Genomic DNA, 8,930 nt, shown 5'->3' with positions numbered 1-8,930 from the left:
TGTAACACGAAGGAATAGGAGTATACATGAGTATGTTTAGGAAATCAAGGGTTATGCAGATTCCTTGTCATCAATCCATGCCCCAATGGATGATGATGATTTGGTTGCTCTCACATTGCGTGGTTTAGGCAAAGAATACAAATCTTTTGACACTTCCATCTCAGTAAGGTTGGGAGGAATGCCACACTTTAATGAGCTTGTGTCATTGCTCATCAAGCAATGATGCGCATGCAAGGAATCAGGCTTTTTACTCATCTAGAGGCTTTCGAGGCAGGGGGAGATTTACCTCTCGAGGCCGTGGGAGGACGTGGTTGGAATGACAGGTCTACTCAACCACAATCAAATCAGAATTTTCAGAATTCACAGTCATCATTTGGATCACGTGGAGGTCATGGATTTCAATCCCATAGGGGGAGATTTGGAACAGGTGCTCGTGGTAGAGGACGATGGCAAGGTCCTCAACAAAATTTGAATGGGATTGAATGTCACTATTGTGGCAAACTTGGACATATGGCAAAAGATTGTTACAAAAAGCAGAATGATGTGAGGAATGGAAGACCACAACATGGAAATTATGCATCTACCAGTAACAATGATGGGAGTTCAAATCATCTTTTTGCAATGAAGCACATTATGGGGACAATGGATTCTCAGAATGCAGGAGATGAGTCATGGTGTATGGATTCAGGTGCCTCAAACCACATGACATGTCATGGTGAGTGGTTTGAGAAGATGCAACCATTGGATACAAATGGTTATGTGGTCACAGGAGATGATACTCAACATCTTATAACACATGTTGGCAGTGTGCCTTTGAGGATGCATGATGGAAATGTGAAGAATATGTCAGAAGTGTTATATGTACCATCCATCACAAAGAATTTGGCATCAGTAGGCCAAATGGTTGAGCAGGGATTACAAGTAAGATTCAATGAGAATGGCTGTTTTGTGGAAGACTTTAAGCATGGCTGTAGATTGATTGCCAAGGGCAAGAAGGAAGGAAGGTTGTTCAAATTGGATGCAGGCATACCAGAATTGAGCTCAGCCATGTTTTCAAAGAGCAATGGGATTGTGCAGGACATTGACATGTGGCACAAGAGGATTGGACATGTCAATATACAGAGATTAAAGAACATGCAAACAAGAGGCATTGTCAGTGGATTGCCTCGATTCAAATATGATGGACATATGCATGTTTGTGAAGCCTGTCAGTTTGGAAAGCAGGCAAGGTTGAGGTTTCCTAGAGAAGGAAATATGAGTAACAGGCCACTTGAGATAGTACATAGTGATGTATGGGGCCCTGCACAAAATCCATCTATCAAAGGAAGTCTATACTATGTGACATTTATAGATGACTTCAGCAGGATGACATGGATATACTTTTTGAAAGAGAAGAGTGAAGTGCTGGAAAAGTTCATGGATTTCAAAGCTCTTGTAGAAAAGCAATATGGCTGTTGGATTAAATGTTTGAGAACAGATGGAGGTGGTGAATACACCTCAAAAGCTTTTGAGCATTTCTTGCGGAAGCATGGGATAAGAAGACAGTTGACATGCAGGTATACACCTCAGCAGAATGGTGTGGCTGAGAGAAAGAATCGAGTCATATGTGAAGTGGCAAGGGCAATGCTCAATGAAAAGAGCATGCCAGATTACTATTGGGCAGAAGCATGTGCTACTGCAGTGTATATTTTGAACAAAACACCTACAGCAGCCATTCATGGAAGCACGCCAGAGATTCGGCTTACAGGTTACACATCTCAAAGTCTTTGGATGCGTAGCTTATGTCCATGTGCCTGATGAAAGAAGACGGAAGTTGGATCCTAAGGCAGAGAAATGTGTATTTGTTGGATATGCACAGGATCGAAAGGCCTACAAATGTTATAACCCTCAAACTAGACAAGTAGTCATCTCACGTGATGTGGTGTTTGATGAGCTTGCTAGTTGGTACAAAGCAAAAGATGAAGGAGTCATTGACTCACTTGAGGCTAATGTGCCTGTGAACTTGCCATCACAAGCAAGTTCTAGTTCTACTACTATGTCTGGGCCAGCAGAAGCTGAGAGTAGCAGTGTACGTCCATGGTCAGGACGTTTGAGGCATGAGAGTGTGAGCACTGGGAGTAGTGCTATGGATAAAGGCAAGAAGAAAGTCGAAGGAATTGGAATCACAGGTTATGAGTCATCTAGTTCTGAGAGTCTGGATGAGGAGCTCGGCATACCTGTTTTACGCACACCTGGTGCTAGGCAGGACAGATATGTGCCCCCACATGCTAGAGTTATAGGTGTACAGAGTGACCCGCATGCATTGCGGAGATCCCAGAGAGTCAGATATCCGGTGGAAAGATTGACATATCGAGATTTTGCTATGCACTATGCATACATGACATCTATGGTAAAGCATGTGGAACCTACATGCTATACAGAGGCTATTGGAGAGCATGTATGGGAGAAAGCCATGGATGAAGAGATGGATGCTTTGGACAAAAATGATACATGGGAATTGGCTGAGTTACCTCAAGGAAAGAATGCAATTGGTTGCAAATGGGTGTATAAGGTAAAGTGCAAGTCAGATGGAAGCCTAGAGAGACATAAGGCAAGGCTGGTCGCTAAAGGATATGCACAAACTTATGGTCTTGATTATGATGAAACTTTCAGCCCAGTGGCTAAGATGGCTACAGTGAGGTCTATCATTGCACTAGCAGCACAAAAAGGTTGGGCTTTACATCGAATGGATGTAAAAAATGCTTTCTTGAATGGTGAACTACAAGAAGAGGTGTACATGGAACAGCCAGAAGGATATGTACATCCAAAATATCTGACTTTTGTTTGCAGGTTAAAGAAAGCAATCTATGGTTTGAAGCAAGCACCTCGTGCTTGGAGTGACAAGATCAGCAGATATCTTGTCAGTATTGGATTTGTGGTTGGAAATGCAGACTCTTCACTTTATGTGAAGAAGACACATGGTATCGTGATGATAGTCATTTATGTTGATGATTTGATTATCACAAGTGATTGTGGGAAAGGCATTGATGAGGTTAAGGCCTCTTTATGCAACGAGTTTGATATGAAAGACCTTGGTGATTTAAGGTTCTTTCTTGGCATTGAGGTGATTAGAACAAGCAAGGGTATATGGCTGGTGCAAAGGCAATATGCACTTGACATGCTGGCAAAGTATGGTATGACAGCATGCAAACCAATGTTGACACCATTAGAGCAAAACATGAAGCTTAGGGCTGATTTGGGTGATGAGCTTGATGATATCACCATGTACAGGAAAATGGTTGGTAGCCTTATCTACATGACCATTACGAGGCCAGATCTCAGTTATGCAGTTGGTTTGGTGAGTCAGTTTATGCAGAGTCCTCGTAAACCTCACTTGGATGCTGTGAGACGTATTCTGAGATACGTCAAAACTACCGTGCATTATGGTCTTTTCTATGAGGCAGGAAAAGACATGCATGTCTATGGATATACAGATGCAGATTGGGCCGGTAGTGCATATGACAGGAGGTCTACCAGTGGCTATGTTTTCAGCCTTGGTAGTGGAGCTGTGAGTTGGAGCAGTAAAAAGCAACCTACAGTTGCTTTATCTACCACACAGGCAGAGTATCGTGGAGCAGCCATAGCTGCATGTGAGGCTATGTGGTTGAAGAAGTTGCTAGATGATGTCAGGTTACAGAGTGATATGATTCATTGTGACAACATGAGTAGTATTCAGCTTGCTAGCAACCCAGTTTATCATGCCAGGACCAAACATATTGAGGTCCACTATCATTTCATCAGAGAGAAGGTGCTAGATGGGCATGTTGATTTGACATATGTGCAGACAGATGAGTAGGTTGCAGATATCTTTACCAAAGCACTTGGTAAGGATAAGTTCGAGTATTTCCGTACTAGATTGGGAGTCCTAGAGATGGACATGTCGACCTTAAGGGGGAGTGTTGAAATGTCAAGCTCGTATACAGTTGGAGGATAGCACATGGGTGCTGACAGAGTGACAGTATGGTAGATAGATATCGTGTGGTGTGTTTATGACCGCGTCCAGCTGGTCATGTGTGGTGTGGACATTACATTAGGTTTACTCTGTAGTGTGGACATAACACTATGTTGTGTTCTCCTTTGTGTGTGTGAGAGAGATGGTGACTATGGCTCCTCTCCTTCTTTATGATTGATGGATATGGATTAGGGTTTGCTTCTCTTGTGTGTGTTCCTTCCTGCTTCTGTTTTTTATTACATCGTACCTAGGAATCATCCACCCCACATGCTCGAAACATTTGTTCACCAACGGATGATTTTTGGTATATCAATTAGCGCGTAGTCTGCAAATTTCAAGTCTCTTAGTGCGAGAGAGGCCATGGAACTCTTCACCATTCCATCATAAAACAAACATCATCCAATGGTGACCAAATTTTACGAGCATGTGGTGGGAGACCCTCCCACATGCTCACAAAATCTAGTCACCATTGGAAGATGTATGGTGATGGTGGGAGACCCTCCCCACATGCTTGTAAAGTCTAGGCACCATCGAAAGATGTTTGGTATATGAAGAGGCGCCCAATGTGCATTCTTAAAGTCTCTTAGTGCTTAAGAGGCCATAGAAAATCCCGCTTTTCACCACAATATTGCACCCAAATATTGTCCAATCATGACAAGATTTATGAGCATGTGGGGGGCCCACAAACTCATCACAATGTTTGGTCACCATGGTCCCCCCCCACATGCTCGCAAAGTTTGATCGGATGATGTTTGGTATATCAAGAAGCACCCAGTGTGGAAATTTCAATTCTCTTCCTACTTGAGAGGCCATGGAAAATCCCACTCGTCACCATGCCATCGTACCCAAATATCATCCGTGATGGTGACATAACGTTTTGAGCATGTGGGGGGGACCCCCCCATATACTCACAAAGTTTGGTCATAATCAAATGATGTTTGTTATATCAAGTAGTGCCCAGTGTGTAATTTTCAAGTCTCTTAGTACTCAAGAAGCCATGGAAAATCTCGTTCTTTACCATTCCATTCTTTACCATTCCATTGTACCCAAACTCCGTTCGATGGTGATCAAACCTTGTGAGCATGGGGGGGTCCCCCCCACATGCTCGTAAAGTTTGTTCACAATTGTACGATGTTTGGTATATAAGGTAGTCTAAGTGTGCAATGTTCAAGTCTGTTAGTGCTCAAGGCCATGGAGGATCCCACTCTTGACCATGCCATCGTACCCAAAGGTTTTCAGATAGTGACCAAGCATTGCGAGCATCTGGGGGGGTGCCCCCTCACATGCTTGCAAAGTTGGTGACCATCGCACAATGTTTGGTATATCAACTAGTCCCTAGTGTGCAATGTTCAAGTCTATAAGTCCTACAGAGGCCATGGAAAATCCCACTCTTCACCAGGCCATCATAACAGACATCATATGGTGACCAAACTTTGCGAGCATGTGGGAGGGGATAGACATCGTCCGATGGTGACCAAACTTTGCGAGCATGTGGAGGGGACCCCCTCCACATGCTCGCAAAGTTGTTCACCATCGGAAGATGTTTGGTATATCAAGTAGTTCCTACTATATAATTTGGAAGTCTCTTAGTGCTGGAGAGGCCATGAAAAATCCTTCTTTTCACCATCCCATCATTACACCCAAACATCATTCGATAGTGACCAAAATTCACGAGCATGTGGGAGAAGTGTAAGATTCCTCCCGAGGCTCTCAAGATGTCCAGCATCTTCCCCTATAATCAAATCCCTCTTCAGAAATATAAAAGATCTTGTTTCTGCCTAGAGAGAGAAAATCTTCTAGAGAGTGGTAGTTCAGTTTTTAAATATTTTTGGATAGAAAAATATATCATCTTATTAAAATAAGTTCCCCTGAAATAGAAGTTCAAAAAGATTTTCAGAAGGTGCATTAGAAATTAAGTATAATCTGTTCAAGAGGCGTTATCCTGGGGGTCAAGATTTTTTTGAAATTTTAAATTAAGGTTCCTATGGGCCACTAAGATTCATCCAAATGTAGGAAGGAGATAAATAGAAGAATAAAAGAAAAATCTCCCAAAAATGAGTAAATACTCACATAAGATGAAGAGTTGACTAAGGACAAGGTTAATAGTTAAAAAAGAGAGATATTTAGAAGTAATGATGCATTTTTGACACCTCAGTATGGGGGAATTTCCCTCATGAAGGAGGCACCTATTTCACATGCTTGAATGAGTTTTAAACTACCAAATAATGGATATTTTTATCTCTCCTCTCTCCTATTTCAACTAGATCCAAAAAGTGGACTAAATTGACCCAAAAATGGTCAAAAATTGACCAAACTGATCTCGAAAATTCTAGAATCAGTTGGCTTGGTTAGAAGCTCACTTTTTCCTATAAATAGAAGCCTTCCCCTTTGTTGAGACTCAATAGTGTTTTGCACTGTTACCTTGCCTCTCCCAAGTGCCAAAAACTGTGAATTTTACTCATAATTCATTAGTTTTTGACCTTCCCTCTTCTAAAAGATTGGTGGCCACTCTTGTTTCAAACAAGAGTAGAACCCTCAAACCATCAAGCCAAAGGAAAGCTCTCAAATTATCCATGTAAGTTGGAGATTCTTCCCTTTTCTATTTTCTTTATGGTTTTTTATGATTTTTGTCTTCTCTAAAATGAAATGATGTTATGCCTCATTGAAAAAAGGCATTCCCCTCTCTTCTTTAGTAAATCCAACCATTCTTTATCCTAGACGATTGATTATTGGATAAAATCAAGTTTTTCATAATGTTTCTCTTAAATAAGTAGAAAATGTTTACATTAGAATGATTTAAATACTCTTGGTGAACTTCTAATTAATTTTAGTGAGTTAAAAATTGAAAAATGGTCAGCCATACAAAGGAGGTTGTGGTAAATTTTTTTGAAAATTTATGAAATAAATTTCATCTTTATTTAATCAAAAAGAGTAATCCCCATCGTTAGAGTATTCTAAAAGTGTCATTTTCATTCATGCATAGAAAGATGCATATTGATTAATTTTTATAAAAGAATGATTTTCAATAGAATTAAATTCTATGTATAGAAAGATACATATTGATACTTTTTTTATTATGAAAGTGTTACTTTCTTCATTATGGATTTTTATGCATAAAATAATGCATAAAAGTATATTTTTTTAATTATAAAAGAGTTACTTTCATCATATTGATTTTTATGCATAAAAGTATGCATAAAAGAATTTTTTTTATAAAAGTGTTACTTTTATCATTATTGATTTTTATGCATAAAAGTATTTTTATTATTATAAAAGTGTTACTTTTATCATTATTGATTTCTATGCATAAAAGTATGCATAAAAGAAATTTATTTTTATTATAAAAGTGTTACTTTTATCATTATTGAATTCTATGCATAAAAGAATATTTTTTTATTATAAAAGTGTTACTTTTATCATTATTGAATTCTATGCATTCCATTCACACCCATCACATCACATCCATTCACATTCATCACATTCATTTATATTACACATCTATCCTGATTCACATCACATCACATCCATTCACATCCATCACATCACATCCATTCACATTCATCACATTCATTTATATCACATCCATCACATCACATCCATTCATATCCATCATATTCATTCTCATCACCTTCCCATCACATACATTCTATCCACATTACATCACATCCACATCTATCCACATCATATCTCATTCATACACATCCCATCTCATTCATCGGCATCCATCTAGTCTTTCACATAGATGACTATTCACATCCATCCATTTATTCACATTCACACCTATCACTTCACATCTCATCAAATTCACATCCACATCCCTTTACATCATATTACACCCACATCCCTTTACATCACATCACATCCACATCCGTTTACATCACATCACATCACATCCACATCCATATCCATTTACATCACATCCTATCACATCCACATCTACATCCATTTACATCACATCACATCCTATCACAGCCACATCCAGATCCATTTACATCACATCACATCCTTTCACATAACCTCACATCTCATTCTCATCTTATCATTCACATCCACATTCACATAACCTCACATCTCATTCTCATCTTATCATTCACATCCACATTCATTTACATCACATTCTTTCACATACACATCCACATCCATTTGCTTTACGTCTCATCCTTTCACGTAACCTCACATCTCATTCTCATCTCATAATTCACATCCACATTCATTTACATCACATTCTTTCACATACACATCCACATCCATTTACTTTACATCTCATCCTTTCCTCACATCTCATTCTCATCTCATCATTCACATCCACATTCATTTACATCACATTCTTTCACATACACATCCACATTCATTTACTTTACGTCTCATTCTTTCACATAACCTCACATCTCATTCTCATCCCATCATTCACATCCACATTCATTTACATCACATTCTTTCACATACACATACACATACATTTACTTTACATCTCATCCTTTCACATAACCTCACATCTCATTCTCATCTCATCATTCACATCCATATCCATTTACTTCACATCTCATCCACATTCATTTACATCACACCACATCCTATCACATCCCATTCACAACTTATCACATCCATTCACATCCTATCGCATCCCATTTACATCTTATCACATCCATTCACATCCTATAGCAACCCATTTACATCTTATGACATCCATTCACATCCTATCGCATCCCATTCACATCTTATTCCCATTTAGTAGCTTTTCCTACTTTGATATCGATAATGGGACTTTTTCTAAATTTCTGCCAATTGCTTGGCGTAGATAAAGGTTCTTTTTCTTGACGGCTATTTCCATATTCTTTCTCATTTTATCAAATGAATTATATTCAATAGTCTTCTTTTGAATAAAAGAATTCATGGGATTTACAAAAATCAATTCTACCCATATTTCCCAATAATGCTC

The sequence above is a fragment of the Cibotium barometz genome, chromosome 45 (genome assembly GCF_041138505.1).
Source record: "Cibotium barometz isolate CiBa-2024 chromosome 45, ASM4113850v1, whole genome shotgun sequence".
NCBI lineage: Eukaryota > Viridiplantae > Streptophyta > Polypodiopsida > Cyatheales > Cibotiaceae > Cibotium > Cibotium barometz.
Note: the sequence above shows the minus strand (reverse complement) of the source record.